The 13,473-nt window shown below is 39.7% G+C and overlaps 1 long non-coding RNA gene and 1 pseudogene across 1 annotated transcript in view; one reads left to right on the forward strand and one right to left on the reverse strand.

Moving 5' to 3' along the window:
* Positions 1–13,473, reverse strand: part of LOC144221843 (uncharacterized) — a 238,470-nt gene that overhangs the window by 87,460 nt on the left and 137,537 nt on the right. The gene's annotated exons all lie outside the window — the stretch shown is intronic.
* Positions 669–1,493, forward strand: LOC144221851 (serine/arginine-rich splicing factor 10 pseudogene; annotated as a pseudogene).

Consider the following 13,473-nt stretch of genomic DNA (forward strand, 5'->3'; position numbering starts at 1 on the left):
ACAAAGGAGCATATTGCTAGATCTATGGTAATACATTTAGTTTTGTAAGAAGCCTCCATAGTGTCTTCCAAAGTTGTTGTACCATTTTGCATTTATGCCAGAAATAAATGAAAGCTCCTGATGTTCCATATCCTCACCAGCATTTGGTGTTGTCAGTGGTTTAGATATGGGCCATTCTAATAGGTGGTAGTAGTATCTCATTGTTGTTTTAATTTGTATTTCCCTGATGACTTATGGTGTGGAATATCTTTTTATGTGCTTATTAGCCACCTGTATATCTTTGGTGAGATGTCTGATTACATCTTTTGCCCAGTTTTTAATTAAAGTTTTCATTTTCTTATTACTGAGTTTCAGGAATTCTTATATTTTGGATAGCAGACCTTTGTTAGATAGGTCCATTGCAAATATTTTCTCCCAGTCTGTAGCATGTCTTCTCATTCTCCTGAGATTATTTTTATAATTGAATAAATACTCCACATTTTGAAATATATGATATGCCATATGCCAGATGAATATTAAATTATTTTAACTGATGGCTGTGTACATAATGGCTTTATTATATTGGTTATACCATAGAGAATGCACATGAATCAATATGGCCTGAATCTGTATAACTGAATAGCCTCTATACATCTTGACTTTTTAAAATATATACTTCAAGAGCGGAGCCCTCTGGCTGAGAGTGTCTGAGGATCCGCCGCCGGATCCGCGGACGGTTTAGTGAGCCCGTTAGTACCCCTGCCGAGACTCACGTCGCCGTCATGTCCCGCTACCTGCGCCCCCCCAACACGTCTCTGTTCGTAAGGAACGTGGCCGACGATACCAGGTCCGAAGATTTACGACGAGAATTTGGTCGTTATGGTCCTATAGTTGATGTGTATGTTCCACTTGATTTCTACACGCGTCGTCCAAGAGGATTTGCTTATGTTCAATTTGAGGATGTCCGTGATGCCGAAGATGCTTTACATAATTTGGACAGAAAATGGATTTGTGGACGCCAAATTGAAATACAGTTTGCACAAGGAGATCGGAAGACTCCAAATCAAATGAAAGCCAAGGAAGGGAGGAATGTGTACAGTTCTTCACGCTATGATGATTATGACAGATACAGACGTTCTAGAAGCCGAAGTTATGAAAGAAGAAGATCAAGAAGCCGGTCCTTTGATTACAACTATAGAAGATCTTATAGTCCTAGAAACAGTAGACCGGCTGGAAGACCACGGCGTAGCAGAAGCCATTCCGACAATGATAGACCAAACTGCAGCTGGAATACCCAGTACAGTTCTGCTTACTACACTTCAAGAAAGATCTGAGAAAGCGGAAAAAGAACCAAAGAAGGGCAGTTCAAGCGACCAAAGGGTGGGTGGAAGGTGCTGCAGTATGAATACTGTACGAATATTTTGACTCTGGTCTGAAAAGATAAAAGAATGTTATCGAAACTACATGGAATAATTGAAGTCCCTTCAAGTTTGAAAGTAAGCATTTTAGGACNATAAATACTCCACATTTTGAAATATATGATATGCCATATGCCAGATGAATATTAAATTATTTTAACTGATGGCTGTGTACATAATGGCTTTATTATATTGGTTATACCATAGAGAATGCACATGAATCAATATGGCCTGAATCTGTATAACTGAATAGCCTCTATACATCTTGACTTTTTAAAATATATACTTCAAAATAAATGTAGCTATTGCTGGGATTTCTCATTCCATGTGGTCCATGTCACATGTCAGTTTTTACAGGCATAAAAAGCAAATGGTCAATAAATACATCTAAACCAAATGCTCTATTCCTAGACAAAGCATCTGTCCTGAGTCCCAGATTTCCTACCTGGTGAACAAAGCAAGCACACTCTCTCTCTTTTTGCCTCTAGCAGAAAGCATCCCAAACAGATGCTCCAGCTTGCCTTGATTTGGGATTTTTTCTGGTCTGCAGTACCAAGTAGGACTGCCTTGCCAGAAGTTTCCCTAGCTCCAAAGAAATCATTCTACTGAAACAGACTCAAGAAGCTCACACTCCCAGAAGCCTCAAAGCTTCCTGATCAAAATACCAAGAGGCCACAGATTCTCAAAAGCCAAAAGTCTATCCTGCCTTTCAGATTTTCCAACCCCTTCAAAATGTTCAGTTTCAAAATCTTTTCCTTGCCTCTACTAAGGCCTGTCAGAAAGGTAGGAGGAAGACAGATGTAATCTGTACCACTCTCTAGCCAAGACACTTCCTCTACCCATCTCTGTCTGCTTCTAATGGAAAAAGAGACCTCATAATTATTATTGAGTGTCCTTAAGTACATTTCTTATTCTGCCTGAAACTCAGCCTCCATGTCTGTCACTTGAAGATAGTACTGTCTTCCTTTCAGGTCTATTATGAAAACTAGGAGTGATGTATGTAAAACACATTCCACATCTTAACCGCTCAACAAAGCTGCTATTATTTGCCCATTGTTTATTCTACTAACATTTCTCAGTTAACTCCATGTCACTCAATCCATTCCTTTCTGAACTCTCAAGTCAATGCTGCATTCCAAGGCTCTTCCTTGAGAAGGAACATGTAAGAGAGCAGAACATTCTATGTACTTGGTTTTTGTAATAATATATCTTATGGAAGGAGATGTTCCATTCCTAAGTGAATGGGGAGGTAGAGCCTAGATCTGATGTCACATGTGGAACATATTCAGTGAGATGGCTGGGTCTTAAGTTCAATCTGAGGATATATTTCTGTCCTACCTTTATAATCACTAGGAAACATTTTACTGCTATAGTCATAGAATATTAGAGATGTAAGAGAACTGAAGCTCAGAGAAGCCTCTTATGTCTCGGCCATAGCAATTTTTTCTGCACATTAGTTCCTCTCACTATCCTGTGCTTACTACATTGTTCTGTTTACCATGCTAGAATAATTAAAGTCTTGCTTTTACAGCCACTTAACTAAGCGGTATAGCTAGGTGGTCCAGATCTAGCTAAGGGGCAACTGGAAAGAAGCTAGAGAGTACGGTCTGCAGGGTCTGAAGATGATTAAAAAAAAAAAAAAAAGGCCCTATAGGCCCCCTGCCTTCTCTTAATGTCCCTGGTGTTGCTGCCAGTGTAGACTCTGAGATCTCCTCATCATAACCTTGACAACTGCTAATGTTAACCTATTTATTTCTTAATTTTTTATTGTTGAAGAGTACCATTTTTAGAGATTATTCTTTCCTTGATCCCTCCTAGCTACATTTCTGATATGTTCCCACTTCTAATTTGCTGATATGTTCATTTATATGTTCTAATTTGCTGATGTGATAGGAAATATTTAAAGATTGTTTAGCAATTTTCCCTCAACCCATACAGGATGAATGGCCCTGAATCTCTCCAACAGAGAACCACACTAGGGGGTAGTAGGGGGCAATCTCTAAAACCAAGACAAAGCCTAGAGACTCAGCTCTGAAATTACATATTTCTCCTTATCTGTATTTATGTGACAAACCATAAACTGGGGTTTAGTTTCTCATCAGTAAATGGGGACAATAACATCAAACTTATTGATTATTGATACTGCAACCCTTTGCAAATTATTACCCCTATAAATCACAAATGTCCTGTGTGATTTAAGCTTTACTTAGTCCTGACTGAATAAAGGAAGATAATAGGCAGTGTTTGGTATACAAGGCTGGACATCACCAACAGAAAGCCAACATGGCCCTAAGAACAGCTTTGATACCTTCTCAAATGCATTATCCTATTGAGTATTAAATTATGAAGATGGAAGAGCGAATACATTCTTAGCAAAAATGCAGTGATACTATAAAGATTGTGGTCATTACTAGTGAAATGTTTGCAAAGGGTAAACATCTTCCAACTGTTAGCAAACCAAATACCAGCATGGCAGAAGGTCACCTAGTATTTAAAAGACAAACAAAGTGGTAATTACAAGGAAACCAATTAGAAGACTAACAAATTCAAAATGGTTTAATGTCATATAAGTTACTTAGTAAAAGTCAGAATTTTAAATTCAGAAGATAACAATCTTGGAAATCCTCCAGCCAAACCTTCCCTGGGGCCCAGAGTTATGAAGTGATTTGCCCAATGTCACACAAAAACTTTGAATGCAAATTTCTAGACCACTTCAGGTGATATTTGAGCTCTTACATGTTCAAACAGTTTAACCAACATGAATTTTTAGGATGTCATATTAATTGTTCAGTGCTTATTAAGAGAAATGCATTTTATTTTTATTTAAAAAATTTTTAACATTTATTTATTTATTAATGTTTTATTTATTTCTGAGAGAGAGAGAGAGAGAGACAGCGTGAGCCGGGGAGGGTCAGAGAGAGAGGGAGACACAGAATCTGAAACAGGCTCCAGGCTCTGAGCTAGCTGTCAGCACCGAGCCCAACGCGGGGCTCCAACCCACAAACTGTGAGATCATAACCTGAGCTGATGTCAGACGCTTAACCAACTGAGCCACCCAGGTGCCCCTAAGAGAAATGTACTTTAAAAAGCATTTTACATATACCATCTTATTGTTTCCTCTCAAAAAACCAATGAGATTGGAACTGCTAAGTTTCCCACTTAGGAGGTGGAGAAAACTGAGGCTCTGAGAGGTCAGTAAACTTGGTTTGAAGCACCAGAACTATGGCAGAGTCAAATTTCAAATCTTGTTTGACTCCACAGCTGGTATTTTTTGTATGATCTTTTCTTCCATTCTCAACTTTGACAAAGACCAGTTATTAAAGATACCAGAGTAACAAACCATCTTGGTATTTCACAAGAAAACTTAGGGTAGTCCTACGGTGGAACCTTTCTGACACATTATCACTGAGCCCAAAATGCAACTCCCACCAAGGCCAATGGGCACTTTCCCCAGGTTGACTGCTGTCTGAATTACTGGTTTCCATAGAGCTTCAGCAAAGCCATTCAAAGAAACATCAGGGCTCCTGGACAAAGACATAGCACTCCCGAGACATGTGACAACCTATCATGTTTCTACAAATATTGTTAGAAAATTTAGGACAATGAGCACCAGTGGTAAAGCATGCCCTAGGATTAAAGCCAGAAGGTTTGAGTACATAGAGAACACAATGCTAGACACATCACCTCACCTATAAAACAAGGAAAAGCTCTGAAATGATAGAATGAAATCATTTGGTTAGACTGAAAAGTTATTAAAGTAAGTCGTGAACAAATATTTATAGAATACATCATTCTATTAAAAAATAATATGGGATAGAGGAACATACTATGTGCAAAGTTTAAAACATAATTCCTGCCTTCAAGGTGTTGATATGTTAGGTGGAAAAGCAAATGTGGGTAGATATAGAAAAAAAATGGACATCTGATTTTCTTTCCCCATCATCTTCAGGTTACAAGTAATGCTGGAATATTTGTAATAAAGTATTTATTTTGCCTTTTGAATTTTTTTTTCCTCAGGATGAACCCTAATGTTAAACTATATCAGGTATTTTACTAGTTTAAGGTATGACTCCAGGTATCTATTGCTATAACATTTAATTATCCCCAAACTAAGTGGCTTAAAATTATACAAACCATTTTTTCATTCGTTTTCACAGCTCTGGGAGTTTACTGGCCTCAGTTAGCCAGTTCTTTCCCTGAGTCTTTCAGGTGGTTGCTGTCAGCCAATAGCTGGTGCCAGGATCATTTCAATGGCTTCCTCACTCACAAGCCTGTTGAGTCCACAACTGACGCTGACAATGAACTCAGACCTCAGCTACAGCTCTTGTCCAGGACACCTACACGTGGCCTCCCCATATGCCTTCCCCATGGGAGCTCGCTGCTTCCTCAAGGCATGTGGTGCCTGGATTCCAGGAGCAAGCACCCCAAAAAATACCTGCAGAATCCCTATCACTTTTTATCACCCAGTCATCAGAGAATGACTTTGGTTATAGTCAGGGCTTCCCAGACTCAAGGGTAGTGAACATGATAACTTCCTCCTGATAAAAGAAATTCATACTGAAAGAAGAATGTGATGATGGGAGAGCATGTTGCGGCCATCTTAAAAACTAGAGTCTGCCACAGGGCATAATAAGCAGAGCTCAAGGGTCTATTATATAATGATGAAAATTTGTTAGATCAATGTGCATAGGAACAAACGGAATATACAAAAAAGTTACTATCAAACCAGGGTATTGGGGTAAAAGAACCATCTCACTCTCCCAAAGGTATGTTTTTTACTACACTTCCTTTCTTTCAAAATGCTCGCTCATGATAACAGATCATCATCAGTGTTCTACAGTGTAGTCAGGCTGAAGAACTCAAGATGCAGAACAAGGAGACATATGCTCTCATGGGAGTTTAGGGCTTCAGTGGAAGATTAAAAGGTTGGGTCTTTGTTCCTTAGGTGACAGAAGGGCAAAGACATCCACTGAAAAGGTCAGCCTGTATAAGTTAGTGTTTTCCGGAAGACACATCTTTACTTGCCAGGGGAACAGGGCCCTTATGATCAAACTTAGTAGCTCAGACTCTATTGTGACAGACCAGTTGTAGAATGTGAGGGCCTACACAAGGGTGGGAACCAGAGGGAAGGAAAGGAAGTAGAAGAGTCAAAGAAAGAAGGAATGGGATTTGGAGACCAGAGTATTGTGCAAAGAGATGGAGTCGAGAACAACAATGACCCTGCCATTCTGAATAACTGGGAGATTGTGGGAATCACTCACTGACCTCAATGGGAAGGCTATGTAGGGGGCAGAAAGCAAGTTTCACAGGAAAAGATGGGAAATCCAGTGTTTTCATTGCTGTTTTTCCATACAGCCCATTACTAATGAGTTTGGAAGAAACAGACATAGAGACGGTCTGCTAATACATGTTAATCTTTCTCAACACATCAACTCTTCACTTTCAAATATGCTATGCCCTAACCACCTCTGTACCTTCCTCTCTCATCCAACATTTTCTTATATAGTCTTTGTTTCCTACTTGTATTTCATGTCTCAGCTTAAAAATCCCTTTCTTGGGGGAAATCTCTCTTTGCTCCTAGACTAAATTAGATTCTCCTGCTACACACGCATCCACAGTGGACTGCAGGATTCCTTTGTACTTAGCACACTTGTCATTATTTAAGTATTTGTAAAAAAAAAAAAAAAAATGTTTGTGCCAGTGCTCCTAACTAGAATGTGAGCTCTACTGGAGAGAAGCTGCATCTGTGTCTCCCTTGGTAACCCCAGTGCCACCTACTTTGCCTGGCACACGGCTGGTACTCAGTAGCTGTTGCCTGAGTAACTGGCCAGCTCTGCCTTCTTAATTCCTTGGGCTCATTCTTCCCCATTTAAATACCTTCAGGGGAAGGAGGTCAAAGTAAAGGGGGCCAAGTGGTGAGGGCTGTGGCAAATTACAGGATGAGCCTAATGAAAGCATTAACATTCCCCTTAAAAACAAAACAGCTAATGAAACAAAAAATAACACTATGTAGTGAATAAAATGTATCTTTAATTGCCTCCAGCACACAGGCAATATTCTAACTCAGATATAACTTGTGTTCTCCCATGTAGAATTTGCCCCCTCGAGTAGGAAAGAGTCCATCCCTGAACATTCACAAGCGATGGGTGATCTTTCAGAGGGTGCTCCCACTTAATACAATGGCCTTCAGTATCACTGTTCTAATATCAATTCTGAACATCAAGAAGGATGCTATTTAAATCCTGTTCCCACATACCATCTACCACCACCCTCTACAATCCTCTTCCAGTTTTTGAACATCGCATCTACAGAGAAACTTAGGCATCATTCCCTCCGAACTCATCATTTTACACATGGGGCAGATGCCTTCTTTGACAGGTCACACAACCAGTTGCTAGAGACATGCAGATATAGGCTAAGATCCCAAGCTCATCTAAGTGCTATCCGGTGCTTCTCCCACATCACCACCACATCTGACATGAAGCCCAAGGTGACTTTTAGAACTGAAACAGTGTGAAAATATTAGATACAGAAATAACTGCCACCGTGTATCTATTTTAATATAAAGTATAATATATGCATATGAATAAACATTCTTACACATTGCTTTTCCTTAATTCTGGGCATGACCCAGACTGGGATCTGAAATTGATCCCTTGCTAATGAGAGACAACTAAAAGGCAAAGATTTAATGATAGAAATTGTTTATAGTTGGCCATAAATAATGCAGTAATGGAATATTTATTGATCCTGAGTTCAGTAGCTCAAATGAGTGATAGGCTAGGAAATGCCTACCACTTTCTGAAGCCTGACACACCAGTGCAATCCACCCTATTAACAGAATGTGCTAAAGCACAGAGCCAAAAATTGACTGAGCTATCTGGACACTCCAGGCTGACTCATTTGCAAGATGGTTCTTTTCTTAGATTCCCAGGATAGAAAAGACATAATATTAGTTTTCGTACATTAAAAACAGAAATGATGTGACCTTGCTTCCTGTTAGTGCTGTCAAGCTGAGGAAAACAGAGAGGTGTCAAAATGTCCTGAAGTTCAAGTTCATTTCATGGCCCATCTCCCTCCCCAAGTACAAGGACTGCACCTCTGAAGACCCTCCTCAGAATCCCCATGTCACTGCGTTGTGTTTGCACTTTAATTTCTGAACCAAGCTCTAGAGAAGACCCAAACCTACAGCTTTGAAGCCTTCTGTCTCCCTCCCATCTCTCTTGCCTAAGTGCTAAACAGAAACCACCTTGCTGCCTCCATTTAATCACAGGATGACAATATTTCAACGTAACAGAGGGGCTGTTTGTGCTTTATCTTTTTCTGCATTTTTATGGGGAGCAATATATTTTCTTCCTTTCCTCCCCAATACTGTAACAATCTTTCCTAAATTAAACATGTAACAAATTTCTCGTACAACTTTATTCCCAGGCTCTTTTTAAACCATCATTAAATATCTTCATGCTGTTTGACAGTTATTCCTCATCACTGTGTTACTTCCGAGACTTCCTGGTGTAAATGGAGGTTGACAGTGTGCAGAGAATGAGCAGAGAAGAGCCCTGATGGTGGACAGACCTTCCCATGGTAGGCAGGGACAAAGTCCAGTCAGTAGGGGATGACAGCTAGGGAACCAGAGGGGTACACACTTGAGAAACAGAGTTCATCCTATATACCTTTGTATCCAGGTATACAGAAAGGTTCTGTGGAGATATTTGGTGGAAAGAAAAGGGGAGAGACAGAATATAGGAGAAAGGGTAGAAGAGGAAAATGGAAGAGATCAGGGAAGAGACAGCAGGTTGGGAGATGCGTGGTGCAGAGATAAGACCTGTGGAAAGCATCACACAAGAGAGAGCTGTAGAGAAGTCTTCCATTATTTCACCGGTTTGATCCAAGCCAAGATGTGCATAATGATGGCAAAGTGGTTCCTCAAGAACTATGACTCTTGAAGAGAATAAGTCTGCAGAGCAACCCCTGAAGACTAAGCCATGCTCTGTGGTGCACCCAGTTAGCTGTGGCCCAAGGAACATTGTAACAGGCAGCAAGGGAGGCTCAAGGGGAAGTATGAAGGGCTGAGCCACACTGTCAAAGGAGGGGGGTCATTGGATTGAGGGAATAGGTACTGTGGTAAGGGTGGACCAATAGCTGTGATACCCTGGAGGAAATTATATAGGCCAAGGAAGGAAAATAAAAACACAACTTTTCTAATAGTTGTAATTATCTAGATTCATTGATCACATCACTGAGCTTATCTGAAAGAAAGGGAAATAAACTGGGATTAGATGGGGGCTATAGTCACAGCTGCTGTATGTCAGTCAGCTTTAATTTGCAACCATTTTCTTTGACACATAGTCTTTGCGATATTAAGCAAAATTGGTAAGACTTCTATGAGCCTGATTCATACGACTTCTGCAGATACGTGAACCTCACCTAATGCAATATTTTAAAAAATCACCTAAACACTTGTGCTATATTTAAGTCTCTTAGGTAACAAAATTGTGTAGGATAGTCCCATTTTGGCACTTTTTATTTTTGATGTCAATCCAGATATGTAGATAGATGCAAAACCTATCACAGAAATGGAAGGAATATTTTGATTAATTTTTGGTGGATAATCCAATCCAGCCAATATTTCTTAGCAATCATGTGTACTGCTGCTCACAGGGTTATTTCCTGTGTTAGACTTCCCAACAGGTTCTAATATTGAACATTGTAAATGGTATGAGTCTGTTTATAATAGAATGAACTGTCACCTGTGGAGTTCTCCCAGCTATTTGAAGGGTTTAGGAAGCAGCTCGGAACAGAGAAAATATCTTACTAGAAGTCAAAAGAGCTGGTTCTACTTCAAGCTTTACCACCAACTAGGAAAACTGACCTTGGCCAAATCCTTTAATGTGGCCAGGCCTTCATTTTCTTATCTGTGAAATGAAAGAGCTGGACTAGATCTCTAAGAACTCTTCCAAATCCAGCATCCTTAGATGCAGACACAAAATAAGGAATGACATTAAAACCCCCACAACCAAGTTCCCAAGAAATATAGAAAAGGAATCGTCTCTGAAAGGTCTCTCCTCCTCTGCCTTGGTATTCATGACATTGACCAAAATGATCACAGTAAGCATTGGTTCTGAAAATTGCGTAACATACGTGCTAAAGAAGACAGCCTTTGACATCGAAAAATATAGCATAGGATGGTAATGTATGTAAACAAGAGACCAACACTACTCTGACCATCAACTAGTCTGTTCTGCCTGAACCGGACTCACCAGGACAATGAAACAGAAGGATAAAAGTGACATGAGAAACACAGACAATAGAAAGTAGAGCACAGCCAAGGTCCAGTTTTTTGTTTTGGTTTGGTTTTTTTGGTTGAGCTTCGGTTGTTTTTTCAATAATTTTAGACTTTCAGAAGAGTTGCAGAATGAGTACAGAGTTCCTTTAAACCCTCCACTCAGCTTTCCCTGATGTTAACATCTTGCATAACTATAGTACAACTATGAAAACCAAAACATTAACATCGGGACAATAATATTTACTAAACGACTGATTTGTATTCAGATTCCAGCTTTTTGATGAATGTCCTTCTGTTCCAAAATTCAAAGCAAAGGCCCGGGTTTAATTGGGGCAACTGAAGACTGTCTTTGCACGTACCAGAGCAGATAGAATTCTAAGTCTTGGGATACCCTATCAGTTAAGCTCCATGACAGCCCAAAGAAAGACCTTATCAGTCTTACTTATCTCTGTAATCCCAAGCCCGAGAATAGTGCCTGAAACACAGAAGCTCAAACATGTGCTGCATGAATGAATGGATGTCTAAGAAGCCAGCTAGATCACCATACCTTCATTTTTATAGAACAAAAGCCAACATGACCAGGTTCAAAGGATTCTTCTAAATATTTCATTTTCCCTTAGTTCTTGAATTACCTTGGTTGCCCTAAGATTTTTCATATGGCATAGTTTTACTAGAATTAGATTTCAACTGTTAAGAACTATTAAGAATTCTGGGGACACAGATGATAATTCCAGTACTTCCTGCCCCAACTCAGAGTTACACTAAATAACTTCATCTGTGTTCCCTTAAGCACGTTTCATCACTCTACATATTATACTATCCCATGAATCACTATGCAGTCTAGAATAAATTACTGAGAATTTTTTCATCTAATTAAGTCACATCTCTACCAGATGTTAGGTACCAAGTAAACACTTATTGAGTAAATGTTTGGTAACCTTTCTTCAGTATACCAAGATTACCCTATATACCAACATTAAACACATAACATTGTTAAATTAGCATTGTTGATGCTAAGCAAAACTGTTCAGCAAAATATATTGTCAAATTCCCATTCCCTTATAATAAAACGGAATTTCAGGCCCACATTCTCCAGCAAACCCTTAAGAGAAAATTTACTCTACAACCAACTTACAGATCTATGACCTTCCTTTGTCCTCAAGGCATATTTCTGACTTAAAACGAGAATATTTCTGTTCTTTACATGTTTGGTAGATTTGTCCACCAAACAGAGCGAGAGTTGGTTTATTTCAACTGTGGCCTTAAAGTACTCAAACCACTGCCACACTCTATATGCTACTCAATAAAAACCTGTCCTTGGTGTAATCAAAAAAGAGCAGAGACTATGAAAGTCATTCACTGCATGCTTCCAATGCTTTATGACCACTTCTTCACACCATCATTCACTCTTACATACAGTGACTCATGCAAACCCACATCCTTCTCTATGACAGGTACCAACATCCTGTTGGCTTGACCTACCGGGAGGCAGGGCCTCACTGTGGCAATGAAGGTGTTTAAAGTGTTTTAGATCTGTCAGCTCGTGGATATGTCAGAGTTCTGAGTAATCAAAGATAGTTTACTCATACACATATGTATATTCATACTGTAAGCAAATCTGTCTACGAACAAAAAAACAAACCACATCGTCACAGAGGAACATTACTAAAAAGGCCCTTGTAAATGACAAGGTGGTGTACTTGGAAGGTAAAGGGACTCACCTAAGACCACACTATTCAAATCCCAGTTAGTGGTCCAAATATTTCAGGATGTAAATTATTGGATTGATTCTTCTAAAATTGTTGTTTCAAAACTAGATGTCAAAGGTAGCAGCGGCAGGTATCACAAACCAGTTCATGCTGTTCCCTTGCTTGAAACGTTTAATGGATCCTGGTTATGCTCAGGGCCAAGCTTTGGGACTTGCAAGAGCTGTGTTTCTCTGGACCCTGATCAAGTTCCAGCCTCAACTCTAGTTAACCCCCTTATACCACATGCTCCTACCCCACTGTCCTGCCAGCATTTGCTCTGTGATACCTGGCCCATGTCCCATGTTGTCCTTGGCCCCTGTCCGCATGGCTGGATCCCTTGCAGCTCCCAACCTCTGTGCTCCCATCTTACCCTGATTCCCTGTATCAGATTGCTTAGCTCAGTGTTGAAATTAACCTGTTTTCTTTCCTGTCTCCTCCACAAAATAATAAATGACTTGAGAGCAATAATCATGTCTATATGATTCATTGCTTTATTCCCAGGACCTTGTACCGTGCCTGGTGCATTATACGTAGCAAATAAATATTTTTTCAGTGAGTGAATACATCTAAAGAAGGACATAAACATTCTTGTTATTTATATGCAAATAATAACTAAATATCTCATTAATACCATTTTCCCACTTGGAAAAGTCTAAAACCAAACCTTATGATATTTTATAAGGATTGACTTGCTATAAAGGCAGTTATTATCATTATAATTATTCCCAAGCACCATGCTATATCTATGTCCTTTAATCAATTAGGTGATTAAAAAAAAAACGTTATCTACCCACCTTATTCCCTGTGAAATTATATTCAGAATGCAATTTCCACATGCTAGGTCCTTAGAGCTCTGATCCACTAATTCTAGACTTGCAGTCATTTCCATTCAGTTAAAGAAGAGTGCTTTCGGGGCACCTGGGTGGCTTAGTCGGTTAAGCGTCTGACTTTTGCTTAGGTCATGATCTCGCGGTTCGTGGGTTCGAGCCCCGCGTCGGGCTCTGTGCTGACTGCCAGCTCAGAGCCTGGAGCCTGTTTCAGA

This window comes from Crocuta crocuta, unplaced genomic scaffold (assembly GCF_008692635.1).
Source record: "Crocuta crocuta isolate KB4526 unplaced genomic scaffold, BGI_CrCroc_1.0 scaffold151, whole genome shotgun sequence".
In the NCBI taxonomy this organism is placed as follows: Eukaryota; Metazoa; Chordata; class Mammalia; order Carnivora; family Hyaenidae; genus Crocuta; species Crocuta crocuta.